The sequence below is a fragment of the Oenanthe melanoleuca genome, chromosome 8 (assembly GCF_029582105.1).
Source record: "Oenanthe melanoleuca isolate GR-GAL-2019-014 chromosome 8, OMel1.0, whole genome shotgun sequence".
In the NCBI taxonomy this organism is placed as follows: domain Eukaryota; kingdom Metazoa; phylum Chordata; class Aves; order Passeriformes; family Muscicapidae; genus Oenanthe; species Oenanthe melanoleuca.
In genome coordinates this window covers 16,654,341-16,671,369 of record NC_079342.1, presented here as the reverse complement: position 1 = coordinate 16,671,369, position 17,029 = coordinate 16,654,341, and the positions used below count along the sequence as shown (strand labels likewise).

Sequence of the window (17,029 nt, the reverse complement as noted above, 5' to 3'; positions counted from 1 at the left end):
AAATCAAAATAAGAGACTGTGAATTAGTTTAAAGTCTTCTATCTCAGACCAAGTCAATACTGGGTTTCTCTTCCTCCTAGTGTTGAATGGTCACTGGGTTCCTTAACTTTGCAGGCTGGGATTCACCCACATTTCATCAGGTGCCCCAGCACCCACAGGTGATACACAGACACATGTCTCCCAGCTCACACAGGCTTCCCAAGCACAGCATGTTACTGCCTGTTAATAACATGTTCTGGTTTTTTAGGGGGCCTCTCCAAAGCTCTGTGAAGCTTCTCATAATGACAGTGTAGAGGCATGAATAAAACCTGTGTTGTTGCAGTGGAAAGTGTCTTTTTCCTCTTTAATCTACAATCATGGGCCCCCTCCCTATGTTGACCATTAAAACATTTTCATTTTGGCAGTGACTTGAATTTTATCTTCGCAAAAATACTGCCAAAATGCCAGTTAAAAAATTCAACTAATATGAATATGTAAAGATGAACATGTATACTGCTAAAAAGCCAAGTACTCTCTCCCATAGAAAACAAAAATAGAACCAACGTTACTAAACGCACATAAACAAATTATGATGAGGTACATTAAAAGAAATATACATCTCAAAATAAGCATCAGTACCATGAGCTTCATTTTAATGTAAGAGTAGTTCCATCTATCACCTTCACAAATAGAGCCAAGCAGTGCTTGTTCCCCTTGCTCATTAAAGCCCTGCAACTGGTACCTCCTGTATGCCCACATGCACCATTTCATTAAGCTCACTTGACATTAGATGAAGAAAGAGTACAAGAAAATTGCATATTCCCTACCTAAAGTAAACTTGTCATTTAAATCTTGTGTATAGATAGAATTTGATATAGCACTGGCGCAGTGAGTCATTCGTCAGTTTTAGAGTTTGTACGACAGTATTCTTACATATGTTTTGCAATACTTTCCAGTTCACTACCACCCCATGTAATTACAAGTTTTTACTGAAAACCAAGCATATATTTTGGGTTTGAACACTGCACTAAAATATGTAGAAACAACGTTTACTTTTATGGTCAGATTTTGAGCAGAAGTGAATCCGCTGAAGGAGCCCTCGCACACTGGGTGAAAGATGAAAGTTAAAGCATTGCTTTAAAAGGAGGGCAAGCAATGATGGAGAGCATCACAAGTATTTCTCAATGAATTACTCCAAACATAAACATAAGCAAGTCTCCTGTCAGTTTCCTTCAAAAGCTGTTTCTTAGCTACATAAGTTAAAACTGCATGCATTCAGAACACTATATAACACAGCCAGTAGCTACTACAAGTGCTTTACTTGAAAATAATAGATGATTTCAAATCCTTCTGTACTGGGGCAAGAGATTACATTAAAAATTTTCCCTACTGTCTTACCTTCACCTTTTAAGTTGCAAAACAGACATGAGTAATTTAACTCTCAACCGTGGTTTCTAAGAAGCACTAAAAAACCACTGAAACAGAAAGATTTGTCCTGATTAATACTGCTAACAAGATCAGCTCAGGCTCAGACCCAGACTATCATGTGGTGGCATCCAGCTCACTCCAATGCTTCACAGGAAAGTTTGCAATCCTTCAACAGGCACAAGTCCCACTTTTAATTTGCACACAACCACAGGTTTACTGCTCAGGTAAGCTTCTTCAGTCCCTTAAAGCTGGTTATTATTAGCATTCCTTTCCACTATCTAAATTCACATCAAATGGATCTAACTGAATTGTACATCTCCTGCTATCTGATAAAAAGCTGAAGAGAAAAAGTACCCTTTGCCCAATTAGAGTCACCTGGTTAAGATTCAAGAATGGGCAGCAACAACTCGGGTTCTTTTTTCCTCCCAACTGCATATACTATGACCTACAAGAAACATTTTCTGCTTAAAAGTAATGCTTAAATGGAGATCTATGGCTGAACATTATCACAAGGATTGCACTTACTTGACAGTCTGCTATTAGCCAACTCCATTATCGCTATTTGCAGTTTTTAAATGTACAGATTCAGAAGTAACTGTACAAAGCCTCCATTACAAGTGGATTTATGAAAAGCCACAGCAATAATCATCTTCATTAGGCATATCTTCCCACAGCCCTGCATTATGTGGACACAAAGAGGAAAACATTTCTTCTCCGTTACCCACAAGCTTAGATCTTTCTCTTTATAATCACAAGCTTTGACTGTCTCCTCTGCTTTTGCCAATGACAATTATCCCACTTTCCCAAAAGCAGGTGACTTAGTTTAAAAAAATAAAATTAAAAATATTAGCATACCTCTCAACCCACAATCAATATTCAACCTAGGACAGCTTCTACTTCCAGAAACTGATACTTTCATGGGCAACATGAATGAGAATAAAATGTTGTTTGTGGCTTCTACTATTTTGCTAATGGCCCCAACCAACAGCCAAGACATATTCACTGACACACACGCAAAGAAAAGGGCTGATGGCAATATTTGTAACTAAACTGAATATAAAAACCTCTTGGTCTGAAGTTATGCATGAAGTTTTTGGCCATAAGCTGTTTTAACCCCTTCACATATGTAGTCATGTTGCATCCTATTTCAAAAGCTAGACGTAGGCTAAAAAACTTGCACATTAAGATGGTTGGTTAGAGGCAGAAACTGAGAACTTAAATAATTCAACACTGTCACCCACCACACATTCAGATCACAAACTGGCTGCTTTGCCACACAGATTTTACTCTTTGCTTTCGAAGTTCAGATTGCTGATCATGCGCTTCACAGTACGGATATCTATTACTCCTACGTCCTCAGCCTCACAGCAAATCACCACTGAAGAAATAATAAAATCAGGATTAAAGTACACTTGTTCCTTCCATAAAACCAACCTCGTGAGCCACGCATTTCCTGCATCAACATAATGAATGCAATGGACTTTATTTAAAAATCTGCTTTCAAAGCCTAACTGGCAGTCTTGGAACAATCACCCAGCAACCAGAAATGGAGATAAGTCACTTGCAGCACAGAACCTTGGTAATCTTAAATTAAATTTGTCATTTCCCTAGCATTTACCTTGAAAAATGAACAAAGGTGATTACAGAAGCAGCATAAGGAAACTCTATTTGCTCACTGTCCCTGCACAAGTGAGCTGCCTTCAGAGATCTCTAAACCAACAAATATTCAACTGAAGCTTCGATTATCCAGTTATCGTCAGCCCAAATCACTTTTTACAGCTCAGTTCTAAACTTGACAAGAGAATATTGTATTTGATACTGACAACACGGCTTCATTCGGTTACATATGAAATTAACACGAAACTCCAAAACGCTTCAGAACAGCTGCCCCAGTCAGTTTCCTGGAAACAGACCACATCTTTCCCACACAAGAGGTTCGCGGGAACAGACCTTTAAACAGTGAAGAAATACTTTCTCTCATTGAATTTAATTTACGCCAGCTATTTGAACTGCTTGAAGTTGGGTCTTAGCAGTTTGTGGGCGCAGAAACCGCCGCGAAGGCAAACGCACCCGCCCACCGCCCTCGCCTCCCGCTCGCCCGGGGCTGCCCGCGCCCACCCCGCGCCAGCCCGCCCGCCCCCGGGCGTCCCGCGGGGGAGCGCTGCCCGCCCCACCGGCACCCCGACCGGCCAGGCGGCACAACAGGTTGCGGAGGCGGCTGCGGGGCAGGAGCTGGCCCCGCGGAGGCTGCGGCCGCACTCCCCGGGGAGGGCGAACGGGGGAGACCGGGATGAACGCCCCCAGCCCCAACCCCGGTGCGGGGAGCCGGCACCCCGGGAGCAGCGCCGGAGCTCCTGCCCGCTCCCGCCGGGGACCCTTTGTTCTCGCCACCCAAGACGCCGCCGCCCGGCAGCCCCGCGCTCTCCCAGGCGGCGGCTCGCCCCACCGGGGGGGAAAGGCGCGGTCTGCCGCCCCCCGCTGCAGCGCCCTCCCTCGCTCCCTCCTGCCGCCGCAGAAACGGCCGGCGCCGGCCGCGGGAATCTCTCCGGGCCGCCGCCGCTGGCCCCGCGCCCCGCACTCGGCACGGCCACCCCGCCCGGGACGCCCCGCGGCGCTCAGCGCTGCGCCCCGCGGGGCGCGACCTCTCTCCCCCGAGCCCCGCGCCCTTAGTCCGCCCGCCGGGGCTGCCCCGAGCGCCGCAGCCCGCCCGGGAAGGTCACACCGCGGCGGCAATCCCCGCGCCCCCGGCTCCGCGGCGCCGGCAGGTGCCTGGCTGGCCCCCGCCGACCCGGGGAGGCTCCGCGGGGCGCAGCCGGTCCAACGGGAAACCGCGTGGCGGCCCCAGCGGACGGCAGGGGGGCTCCGGTACCGCACGGCGGCCCCCACGGGGCACCCGGGGCGGCGGCGGAGCCGAAGCGAGTGGGGCCATCGCTCGGGGGCCGCGATCCGAGGGCTCAACAGGCGGCGGAGTTTGGCGGCTCCCAGGGAGACGATCCCGCCGTGTCGGGAGCCGGCCGCGGGGCTGAGGAGGGAGAGGCGATGCAGCCGAGCCACTTACCGGGGCTCCGGGGCTCCGCCGTCCGCATGCTGCCTCCGGGCGCCGGCGAGAACCCGCTCCGCTCCCCGCCGGCAGCTCCGCTCCGCTCGCTCCTTCAGCCGCCGCCGCCGCGCGGGACCGCGCTCCGCGCGCGCCGCCGCCAGCCCGCCCACGCCGGGGCCGCGCGCCGCGCCCGCCCCGCCGCCAGCCCAGCCCAGCCCAGCCCTGCCCGCCCCGCCGCCGCCACCTGCCGCCCGCGGGCTCACCTGGGCTGCGCTGCGCTGGGCCCCGCTGCCGCGCTGGGCCCCGCGGCGAGGCGAGGCGCTGCTGCCGCCCGAGTCCCGCTCCGCTCTACCGCGGCCTGCGCTGCGCTGCCGCTCGCCTCGCCCGCCGAGTCGGCCCGCAGCCGGCGGGCAGGGCCCGCCCCGGCCAGGTGTGGGCGGGGGAGGGCGGGGGGCGGCCCGGTGGGGCGGCCCGGGGCGGGCGCTGAGGAGGCGCCGCCGGAAGGAGCCTGGCTGGCAGCTGGGGCCCCCCGCCGCTCTCCTCGGCCGGCTGCGGGAGAAGGGGCTACAGCCCCACCGTGCTTCGGAACGAGCCCCTTTGCCGCGCCCGGTCCCTCCGCTCTTAACGCGGCTCGCGGAGCGGGTCCGAGCCGGGATGCCGGGCTGGCCCCCGTAGGTGCGAGGAGCGGCGGCCGGGCTGCGGGACGGCTCTCGGCGGCAGCGGCTGAGCGTCGGGACCTGTTGCGGGCTGTGTGGCTTGGCCGTGGCGCGGCTGTGCGCGGTTTCAGCCCGTGCGCTCGCCCAGCGCGCTGATGCTCGGCTACTCCGTCCAGCCCTTCCTGCTCCCCCTTCCAGAGCCCTGAAGTGAGAACTGGAGAAACTGGGACGTATCTTCTGCGGGCTTTTGAGACGGCGGAAGGGTTAAGGCAGGCGGGCCCTGGCACCGGCTGTGTTGGTGCTCTTTGGCTCCTTGCCCAACCCTTCCCAAGACGGGGTTGCGTCAGCGCGGGCAGCACCGCGGTGCTCAGCAGTTTGGCCCTGCTGCCCTTCTCTGCGCGCTGGGCTGGGGTCACCGAGGCATTTCCCACGGCACGTTGATTTTTTTTTTCCCCCCTCGTGGACTCCAGGATTTCTCCTCGTGAGTGGTAATTGTGTTCCTCTGTGGGTCTTTGGCCGTTGTCGTCTCATCTCCTCCAGCCACCGTGCTGGCATGAGGCAAATAGTTTGTAGAGGTTCTTCCTCTGTCCTGGCATTGTTGCCTCAAGCACTCTTAGGAGCACTGGACTTCACACTACTGAATGTGATGCCTGGCCCCTCATGCATCACTTGCCTTGGCCCTAAACTGAGTACCTAAAGCCAGTTTTGCACCCCTGCCACATCACAGGAAGTTCTGGCACCTAAAGCCTTTGGTTCTGGGGATATTTTCCTTCCTGCACCGTATCCAAATGTTGCTGCAAAACAGCCCTTCTGTGCATTACACAGTGAGGCCACGGAGCTTAGAGTAAGTGGTGCTGGCTGAGTGCCACACAGCACTGCCAAAGTGCCCATGGGCTCCACTCTCTGTGTTAAAATTTGGATCTGCTTCAGAATGCTCTGGAGCGCAAGACCATGGGGAAGGCGGGAGATCCCTGCTCCAGAGAAGGCATTCACAGAGCTGCCAGAGCCCCAGCTCACTTAACAGCCATGTTGGCAAGTTTAAGTGGGGTCATGTCTATTCAACTCCCATTCATTTTTTGTATAAGCAACAGTTTGCTGGAAAAATGGAAGATGTGTGGTTTGTTTTTCCTTTACTGGTCTTGTCAGATGTTTAAGAGTTTTTGAGTGGAGATGCTGAAATGTCTGGCCAATCTATGGGATAAATTTTTAAGATCTTTTTAGGTTCAGGTTTTTAACACCTTCACTAATGTGGATTCATGTGACTGACACAGAGCTGCCTCATAAACTTTTGATGCCCTACAGCTTCTAGCCAAGACTTGCAGGTAAATGATTGTCCCATGGGCGTAAGACATTAGTCATCTGAATCATGAAACAAAGAGTTTTCTTATACAGCTACCACCCTAAACTCTCTGTTACTCCCCCATGCACTCTATGCCTGCACGATGTAAGAACCTGGAAAGCTATGAATAGTGTAAGCCCACTAGACACTCATGGTTTGCACTCCACTTGATATGGAGTGGCCGGTTTGTCACCCCTTTACCTCTCTGAGGACTTCACAGTTATGGGGCACTGTTCCTCAAAGCAAAGGCATCTTCTTCGGGGGCTTGTATAGTACAGGACACAGTGTCATGTTGTCACCAGAGCTGTATTCTGTAAGGAGCTGTACAAGAATCCTAAAGCCCTGAGAATGATCCACCAGTTCACACATAGCACCCAAGTGTATCATCTCAGTAGTTCTCATGGCTCCCGCCTGCTCAGCTGTTTCAGTGGTAAGCTTTTCAGAAAGCAAAGTCTCACTGTATTTGCAGTATTCAATTTGGAGGTCGCTGTTCCTGGTAGCTCTTCCTTCCCTCTGATCCAGCTTTTCAGAATAAATGCACACACCCATACCCTTGTCCTGTGTGCCACTTAATAGCCAGCTAGTGTGTAGATAGACTGGAGTTTGCCTGTAACAAAATTAATTGGTATAAAATCAAAAGACCAGGATGCTGATGTTTTAAGACTTGTCAGAACAACTTCCCTTCTTTCTTCAGATGTTGTGAAACTTGATAAGTGTTCTGGATTGAATCTGTAAGCTGCAGAGCTTGTCAGAAGCTTGTCCTCTCTCCAACTGCTGGGGTTTTTTTGAGGGAGTATTCTTGCTGCTGACTGTTTCTCACCTGATTTTATAGTAATTGTCAATTGCATTGTCAGGTCTACTGGTCTGATTCACAAGTGCCTGGTGCAATGCTCAACTTGGTGCTCATGTAAGATAATACATCTCCATCTGTAGATCTGCTTGACAGCACAGCTTGAGGACCATATGGCCATGACTCTGACTGCCCACCACTTTTTCAATATTACCCCCTAGACTCTTTCATTTCCTTTGTAAGACAGGATTATTAGAATACTGTTTTGCTGCAAATAATAAATAATAATAAAAAAAAAAAACCAATCTGTGTTGTCCATTTCTGTTATTCTCCAATTGAAGGAACTGAAGCCTTAGAGAGACAGCCCTGATGTTTCCTCATCCATAAAACTAAATTGTCTGGGTTGTAAAATCTTTAAGAAGAGGTTAACAACTTCCCCTTAATTTTGCCTAATTACACCTTGTACTTTTGAAGAACTAAAAGTCAGTGTTGTAATAATAGTACAATCACAATGCTGAAGTGATATTTACTTCTGTTTCCTGGCCAGCTCCCATAAGTTCCTCGTGTACCATTCCAGGAAGAAACTTCAAATGTCTTCTCTTTCCACATTGGTCGTCTCAGCTGGATGATCAGTTCTGCCAGGATATGTGCTCTCTCTTCCTGTAGCTTTGCATAGAGCTCAGCATGATGGAGCACCCCACGTGTCTGATGTCTTAGAGGTCCTACAAAGCACAGAATCATGAGCAACAATCCTCATAGTTTGTTTCTGCTGCTCACAACAAAGCAGAAAGCTAAGATCATTGGGGGGAAAAGCAAACAAACCAAAATCAAGCACCACTAGAAAATTTGGTCTTGGTGTGTAGATATATTTTAGGCATTATTAAATGGGAAAAGTTTCCTGTTCCTGACTGAATAAAATGTGCTAGAAGAAGACCCTGGGGATGCTGGTTGCCAGGACAAAAATTGAAATGACCTCCTGCTAAGGGCTGAATTCCGGAGTACTAATGGCAGTTGGCTCATGGAAGACTTTTCTAAAATGTAACCACTTCCTCAGAAAAGCGGTGCTGCAGATGAGTTCACTACCCAGGAATATCAGCTTGGTGCTCTTTTCTAGCCCTAAATGAATGGCAATGAAAAGACTAAAATATACATATATATATGTAAGTTAAAGCAAACAATATACAGAATATGATGACTTTGCTGCTGGAATGATCTCTACTTCCCTCTGTTTTACTGCCAAAGTTTGCTTCTCCTCCATTTTTGTCCATTCTTGTCAGCTCCCTGAGAAGCTGTGTTTTTCTGGCTTTCATTGTGAAGACATCTGTGCTCAGCCAGTCCAAGAGTTGATCTGGTGGTCTTCAGCTCCAATCCTTCATGGTTTGGCAGACCACAGGCTTCCAGGCTACAAAATACAGGCTGCCAAAGAGATGGAGAGGAGCACTGATCACACTGGTATTTGAGCACTTCCTAAGCTAATGTATTTATCTTCACAGGATTTTTATGAGATAGGAAATTACTACTGTCCCCCTTTTAGAGGTGAAACACAGATGCTAGAAGAAGCTAATTGACTTAGCTAATGTCACACAGGAGCTAGTGGCACAGCAGAGAAGTGAGATCAGCTGCCAGCCCCACTGCCATGTGCCAGAGGACAGGTTGACTCTGTTTTGAAAGCCCTGGTGCCCACAGGCTTTTACAGCCCTGTGCAAAGGCAAAGCACAAGCGTTCAGAGCATGGCAGCCCACAGCAGAAACTGAAAGCACAAGCTTTCAGATCAAGGCAACCTAGGAAAGAAAAAACAAATTTGTACTGAGATCCAAGTCAGGTGGCTGCAGAAATACCAGCCTGGCCCAGGTTTGCAGAGTGACTGGGCTTTTAAACCTAGTTTTTTTCCCTAACTACTGTTGAGCAGTGATTCCTGGTATTGGACCAAAGATCTCTCTCTGATTTCAGCCTTGCCAGATAATCTGTCTGGGGGCTGAGAATGCCCTTCCTCACTTTCACACCAGTGAAACCAGGAGCTTCTGGAGATGTAGTTTCAACCCAATCCTTCTTTTTTTTTTCCTCCTATTAATTTTAGTCATGCTTACTTTTATATTCAGTTTTCAGATCATGTTGAAAGCATTTTAAAATAAGCCATGAAGCAGTTAAGAAAATACTGAACACTATGTTCAGAGACTTTAAAATAACAATTCTCATTTGAAAGTTCATGTTGGTTGTAAGTATGAGACAAATAATGGCACTAATATAGCTGTGTACAGGAGTGAATTTTGATCAAAGCATTGAGACAGGGCGTGGCATTATCTTATCTTTGCAACAGACTTATAGACCTTATTAGCAAAGTTAAACTTTTGTGCTGACTAAACTTTTCACACTCTCTTTCTGCCATAAAAATCCACTTCAAATTTTCATCTCACAGCCAAGTTGCAGGTGAAGTCATGCCGAATATTTAACCTTAAAGCAAGTGTCCCAAAATACTGTTCTTCAGTGCCAGAAATGATTCTGCCCAAATGGCTTCTGCTTCTTCGGAGAACTCCACCTCTTATCAATTCCTAGTATTTTATAGGAGTGCACAGCAGGTGCTTTTCCTTGACCATATCATCAACTTCAGGTCTGACTGCAGGATGGATTCTGCCCTTGGTTCTGCATTCAGCAGCATCCACTGACAGCAGCCACCTAAGATAAAAAGATAATTCAGAGAGCAGGTACAGCAAAAGTAACTGGGAGAAGGATCACCCTGACCACAACTCTGCTGCAACAAATGACAGCCAAACAGGACAAATATATTGGATTGACATTTATATTCCAAAAAGAGCTGACACAATTGCTGTCTACTGAATTTTCTTATTAACTTGAAAGATCAGACCTGAAATTTTCCTGGTGCACTAAATGAAGAATCCCATATTCTTACCTCAGTGTTTGAGAACTGTAATCCTGAAAAAATGATAAGAATAAAATATTACCCCCACATGAGATATTCTCAGCCTTTTGTGTGTGAATGGCAAGAGGGTGTCAGGAGCCCTTTGACCATAGCTCTGCTCCACAGCTGAGGTCTGTCAAGAAGTCAAGGAGAAGCATTAGGGTGCTCCTTCTCCTACAGTAAAGGCACAGAAGAGAGGTTTGGATCCTGCCCAGCTGTGTATGTGGGAGCTGGGATCTCCTGGCTGAACGATTACAGGCTTGGGGTGCGACAGGCAGCCATGAGCGTGGCAGAGCAGGATTCCAGAGCTGACTTGTGCTGGTTCCTCAGAGCCAGCAGTGACCGCTCTCAGAGCACACTGCGTGCGAGCTCGGGCAGTGACCGGCTGCAGCGGCCGCCCGGGAGATGTCACCGTGCCAGGGAAGGTGACACTGCTGCGAGCTGCGGCCGCGGTGTGACAAACACCGCCAGTGGTAGGTACAGGAATCAGTCCTCTTCTGGTCTGCGGGACTAATCCTCGCAGTGCTCACAGGGCAGGAATCACACACAGAAGAGGCCAGAATGAGGATATGTGATGCTTAATCTCATAAGCTTGAGCAGGACTTAAATGCTTCCCAGAATTTTGCTACCCTATTGCAGAATAGTCATGTATTGTAGAAATAAACTGAAATGATCCCCTAATTATTTTTTTTCTTCAATTATTTCCTTCTGCTACCACAAAGGAAAAAAAACATCCTGCAGGGACCAGCTGCCTTGACAGGTCATTTAACACTGTTTTTGTAAAAATAGATTTGTATTTTATAGCTTAATATTTTAGAGGCTGGTGACTGGTAAAACTTCTTTTAGCACCAGCACCTCTTGCTTTGGGCTTCAGCCTTCAAATAAGTCACTGATTGTCATGATTTACTGTGTATACTATGGGACAAGTGCGAGATTTTGACAAGAAAAGATATTTGGGTGTTATTTGAGGAGACATGGGGAAAGTCACTTAACTCAGTGTTTATATAGAATGGCTTTCTTGTTCAGAGGTCACCTCTGTTGGAATAACAGGTGCAGGCTTCAGACATCAGCTGCAAGGGCTGTTTTGTGCATCAGGGAGGTTATAGCTTTTCCTATTAAAGATGGTTGGAATTTCAGGGAATGTATTTTGTTTGAATTTAACTAACCTTTCTATCATGATTCTAGGAGAAAGGTGCAGCCTGTTAGCATACAATTGTTTCAGTGGTATTAATACCAGTGTCATTTCTCAGCACTTTATCCATTAAGGTGTTCAGAGTAACGGATGTGGAAAATGTGTCCCAACTTTGAAAATGTCTCTCTGCAAGTTTAAATAAGAGCAATAAACTGGGTGAGTAACAGGCTATAAACAGGGTAGAGACTTGGTTAAAATTTAGGAATAAAAGATCTGCAAAAATCCTTTAAATTGCTGTTCTGTGGAACTATGCTATCAAAGTGGGGAAGAGTTGGCTCCCATAGTCACTCTGCAAGTATTAGAATTGTGTTTGTGTTGTTTTTAAAAGCACCTTGAGATGGCATTTCTCCAAAACTGAACAGTTAGGTGTATTCAGCAAATGGGCTGGCTGGGCATTCCTGACCATCTCTTGCCTGAACCCTGGTCCCTACAGAAAGCTGCAAGATTTCTTCCTCATCCTGCTTCTAAACCAAACTTCACCTGCCTGTTCCCATCTGCTGACCTTCATTCTCGCAGCTCTCTGGGCTTGTCTATGTCTTTCTTGTCCTTCCAGCTCTGTTCTCTCCTGGACACACACAGAGATACAAGAACACGCTCACAGATACTCACACAACCCCCAAAGCACTCCCCTCTGAGCACTTGCAGAGCTGAGTGACTGCCCTGGGACCTGCCCATCTCCATTCCTCCAACCTCTCCTTGCTCACAGAGGTGCTGAACTCACCCACACTTTTATTTCTCTACTCCACATTTTTCTGTCTCCATGTCTATTTAACAGTTTTACCATGTCACTTGCCTTATTTTCTTAAATGGGCTCTTGGCCTGAGCTCATGGCTGTAGTATCTGAGCATCTTTCAGTCATGCATGAACTGATGTGACTCATGTCAGGCTTGGGTGATTTGTTCTCTCTCCTCATTCTCTCCCCATTCTCTCCCCATTCTCTCCCAGGAAGGAGGGCTGCACATGCTGTGCTGGAGTCTTTGTTTTGTTTGGGTAAAGTTTCAGCTTGAGATTTTCCTGTGAGCCAGAGGCAGGGTGTGTCACCGTCAATCTTCATTCTTTCATCCCTTCAATGTATTCTGCTGGCATGTTGAAGATTTTCACAATTTTTATGTTATCTCTACGCTACATTCCTCTGATACCAAGATATTTGGCATTGTATTTAATGGCTAAAACCATCCTGAAGTATTCTGTCTTCTGTTTTTGTGCAAGTCAGTCTTTAACTATTAGAGGTCAATCAGAACATGCTGAGAACAAAGCAGTCCATGCATGTCCTGTCAGTTTTTACACCTTCCCCTGCGTTAACCACTGCTGGTCATAACAGGGCATGGGGCTACATGGATGGACTGGTCTGAACACTTCTGTGTCCTGTTTCCCAAAAATCTTTATTGATGCTCTTCACGGTGCACCCCCAAAATCCACAAACCCAGGAAAATTGTAGTCTTATACAATTTTTTCTGCTTTTTATTCCATGGGATATTAGCAGGAAGATAACTTCTAGAAGGTGGGTTTAGTTACAGTAGGAACTCCACTTTGGAAAAGATATTGAAAGAAAATAGTGAGATCATCAGATTCATATTTGGTTTAAGTGATGGATTCAGTTTTTGCTCTCTCTATCCTCCAGCCATTTCTGAGTGGAAAAGAAAACGAACAGCTGAGTTCAGGAGGAGAGGTGTAATGAACCAGGTGATTTTTAAAAGTAAGTAAAGAACCCTAAACTCTCAAACAATTCATCTTGGCGATCATTAAATAAAACTGCCACTCAAAATCTCGCTTACATAAGTTACAGAATGATCTGTAAGAGTGGTTGTACAAATAAGTTCCCTTGGGCATTCCTGTGGCTCACTGTAGCATCATATACTGTCTTAGGGATTGATTTAGAGCAATCGAAACTAGTAAAAATGAAACTGCAAAGAAGAGGAGACAAGCCAGCTTCAGCTACTGTGGTTGGGTGTGGATTTGCTTCAGGCAGATGGGAGGAAGATGAGCCCATTCTCTCCCATGTCTTCTTCCCACCCACTGCTGCCTTCCCCAGCATCAGGGACAGAGCAGAGCTGTCACTGGGATGAGCCCTTCCTCATTTTTTGATGAGGAGCATCTCCATGTATGGCCAGGGACACTCAGTATTTTAAGAGCTGACCTTCACATACAGCTGAATCCAGAAAAAGCTGGTACTGCCATCAAGAGAAGTATCCATATCATCTCATTGCCACTTGACACCACATTTTCCATTACATTAACAGAAGTGACTGCTGTATCAATCAAATCAGGGGTAATTCTGTATTAAAACTAATCTGGAGAAAAAAAAAAAAAGGCAAGTTTTAATGATGTGTTTTCCCTTGCAGCCTTGCATGTGCTGGGCTGAAGACTTGTGGCAGGGGGAAGGCAGGAATGCTTTCCACACCAGGACTCCTTTATGCTTTTGTTGTTGGACAACTGACACTTCCTTCTGCAGCATAAATTATATATAAAATTCTAGCCTAATGTAAAGGGTATTGCTTTGTGCCTACTTTGATTTAAAAGGTTTCCCTAGGTTAAAATATCTATCAGTACTTCCATCTTTAGGACTGAAGGCTCTGTGAGCTTTGGGTGCTGAGGTCTGTGCTGGCTGTGTAGAGCAGCTGTAAATTCAGGAGGCTGCTCTGCATTACCATTGGGGGTAAATCAGGGACGTACTTCATCTTTTTATATGTTGCATCTGAGAGACAAAAAGAGAGAGAAACTCGGTGCCAGGGAGAGAATCATCTCCACCCTCTGGTTTTTCCAGCCCTGAGCAGGGACGCAGCCCCTCACGGTAGCAACAGCTGCAATCCCCCCAGCCCAGCCCTGGCAACAAACACCCTCTCCTCCTGTTTCCTATCTGAGTCTCCATCCCAAATTCCCAGCAGGATGCAGAGCCTGAGGTTTCCCCTCCACAGCTGGCATGGAAGCTATAGGGGAAAAGGGGACAGCTCCAGAATTTGGGAAAGGCTGGGCTGTAGGAGGTGAGTTGAGGATGGAGTAAGGAATAGGAGGTGGTCACGGGGGTGCAGAAGTTGGCGGCTCTGTCCCCAGAAACCTCCCTCCAGGTGGCTGCATTACACCTCCAGCCTGCTGCTCGTAGCATCCTTCACCATCCCACATCCCTCTCCATCCTCCTGCTCCAGCACAGAGCTTCCTGGAGCCTGGCTGCTCTCTCCAAGCCACCCCTCATTCCAATGTGATTCCAACCGCTGCTGTGCCTTTGGTGGGCTCTGGCTTCAGGCATCTTATTACATCCCTTTGCAAGCTGCTTAGCTCTATTGTGGTTAAAAATGCGTATCTTAATTTCTAGTTTGAATTTGTCCAGTTTAATCTTTATTAGCTTTTATTATCCTGCTCTTATCTTCTATAGAGCCCTTTAATATTGAAAGGCTGCAGACAGTGAGAATCCTCAAAAGAGTTGGGTTCTTGCTCCAGGAACTGCAGCATAAGCTCCTTGCACAAAAAAACAACATTTTTCCAGTCTTCCTCTCATACAAAGATCCAAATGAAAATTTACATCTCAGCATCTTTCTTTTTTTTTTTTTTTTTTTCCTTTTGAGGGGCAGTTGGGCTGCTGAAACTTGGGTGTCTCACCAAAATTTCTCCAGGTGCAGGCATTTTAGCAGAGGTTTCCGAATTGTCAAAACTTAGCAAACAGGGGTTGGACCTCAAACCTCAGCTCCAAAGACAGGATTTAGATGTCCTGGCTGGGAGTAGAAACCTAATTTTTGGGAGAGTTCAGACAACCTGCAGAGTGTGTGGGCAGGGGTGTGTGATGTCCCTCAGAGTCTTCTTGGGGTGTTTCCTCATGTAACTCATCACTCACATCCTATTTATGCTCCCTCCCCCAGTGCCTGACCAGACACACTGTGAGACCCTGTATGAAAATGCTGTAAAGAAGAGGTTTTATTGCATTGGTTAAAGACTGCATCAGTCTTTCAAATGGCATTTAGTGTTGCCACTGTGACTCCACAGATACAGCTGTGTCACACTGCCAGCATAAACTTCAACTTACAGCTTTGACCACGAGGCTGCACTTGGCAGTGACAGCCCAGCCAAGGAGCACGGAATCCTTTCCCATGCTGGAGATACATAATCCCTTGGAAGATAATTTGTCTGCGAAAAAAACACACATTAGTGGGATTTGTTGTTTGTATAACCCAAGAATGGTTTTAATTAAACAATAAATCTAAGAAGCAATTAGGCAAAAAGGAGTTGAGGCAAAATTGGTATTTTGAGAGAAAGCTGAGATATTGCACTTTAAAAATCAGATGGGCTGCATGTTCAGCAAGTATCTGCCACAGCACCTGTGGAAGAGCCACAGTGTGGTGTTGCATAAATAGATGCCTATCAGGCGAGAAGCTCCATGGGTAGATATGTAATTATACAACTTTAAAAAAAAGAGGCATAATATTTATACTGCAGCCTGGATTGGCTTCAATCATGTGCATAATACATTTATTTGAAAACATCCTAATTATGTGTTTACCTGACAGAAGGAGCCATTACAATCACCCTGGCACGTAAACCCATTTTATAAATCTGCCTGCTTTTGCCTTTACCCAAGAGACATACAAACTGCACATTTATGATTATTTATTTTAATCTGTGAAATATATAAATAGTAGTATTCTTAAAGGATATCATTAAAACATTCTGGATTTCTTTTCTTCTTCTTTCTGTATTGCTGGGCTTTTTTCTTAGAGCTTTTCTGAGCAGGGATGTTGCATTTCATATGCAGGGAAAAAATGCATTCTTAACACTCTAGAAATAATAACAAACCCCTTGAAAGATTTAAATTAGTTTGTTCCCTGAATTAAATGTCCCATCTGCTTCCCTTCCCTCCCCAAACCTCTTCTTGCCACCCCCTGGTGCGCGTGCACATGGGTTTGCGGTTTGTTTTTTTTTCCTGGCGTTGCTTCTGAATTCCATCAAATGCACAGCTATTCCAGCCTGCTGGGGCTGTTCCTTGAAAACCAGGTTTGGGCTTTGTGCTGAGTGCTGAGTGCAGGCACTGAACCCCCTGCTCAGGGGCTGCACAGTCTGGGGTGGGAAGGGATGTGCTTGTGGCTGCTGCAGTGAGAGGCACTGGGGCTTGGCTCGTGTGTTTGGTTTAAACTAAGAGCATTGGAGCATTTTGTAGGGAGGAAAGTGAATATTAAGAATCCTAAGAAGTTTGCAAACAGTGGTAAGGGGGAAGGGCAGTGAGGTGGGAGCTCAGCAACCTTGACAATATCTTTCTTAATAATGCTCGCAAGATAAAGGAAATTCTAATTTAAAACTGACTCCATTCTATACTCACAGGGCTCTTTCTCAGTCTCTGTTTCTCTCTTCCCCACCCTCTCTCTTATTTCCCTCTTTCTAGGGAGAATACTTCAGTCATATTAGAGAATGGCCTGGCAGCCTTAACTGCACATCATCTCCCTCATTAGAGACGAAATAGAACATGTAAATATTTTCAAACATGATGTTTTGTTGAATATTTCCTTGTAACTCATGCTGATCATTAGCTTGTATTTTAGGCATTTATAATGAAAATGCATTCATTTAAATTTATCCATGTTTTTGGGAAATATCTGGTTTTAAATTTAAGGAAAAGGACAGTAGACATGGTTCTTCTTGCTAACTGCATGTCCTGCCAGTCTGATTACACAATCTGTTATAGTTATGCTGAGCTCTGCAGACCTT

General features: G+C 46.7%; 1 protein-coding gene across 3 annotated transcripts in view; it reads right to left on the bottom strand.

Moving 5' to 3' along the window:
* The window catches only part of PTPRF (protein tyrosine phosphatase receptor type F), a 369,892-nt gene extending 365,032 nt beyond the window's left edge, over positions 1 to 4,860 (bottom strand). For 2 of the 3 annotated variants that reach the window (XM_056497306.1, XM_056497308.1), the window contains exon 1: positions 4,466 to 4,585. The gene's annotated coding sequence lies outside the window, so the exon portion shown is untranslated. Of the gene's footprint in view, positions 1 to 4,465; positions 4,586 to 4,710 lie in introns of those variants that run through there. The other variant, XM_056497305.1, reaches the window with a different exon arrangement.
* Positions 4,861 to 17,029: the final 12,169 nt, after the last annotated feature.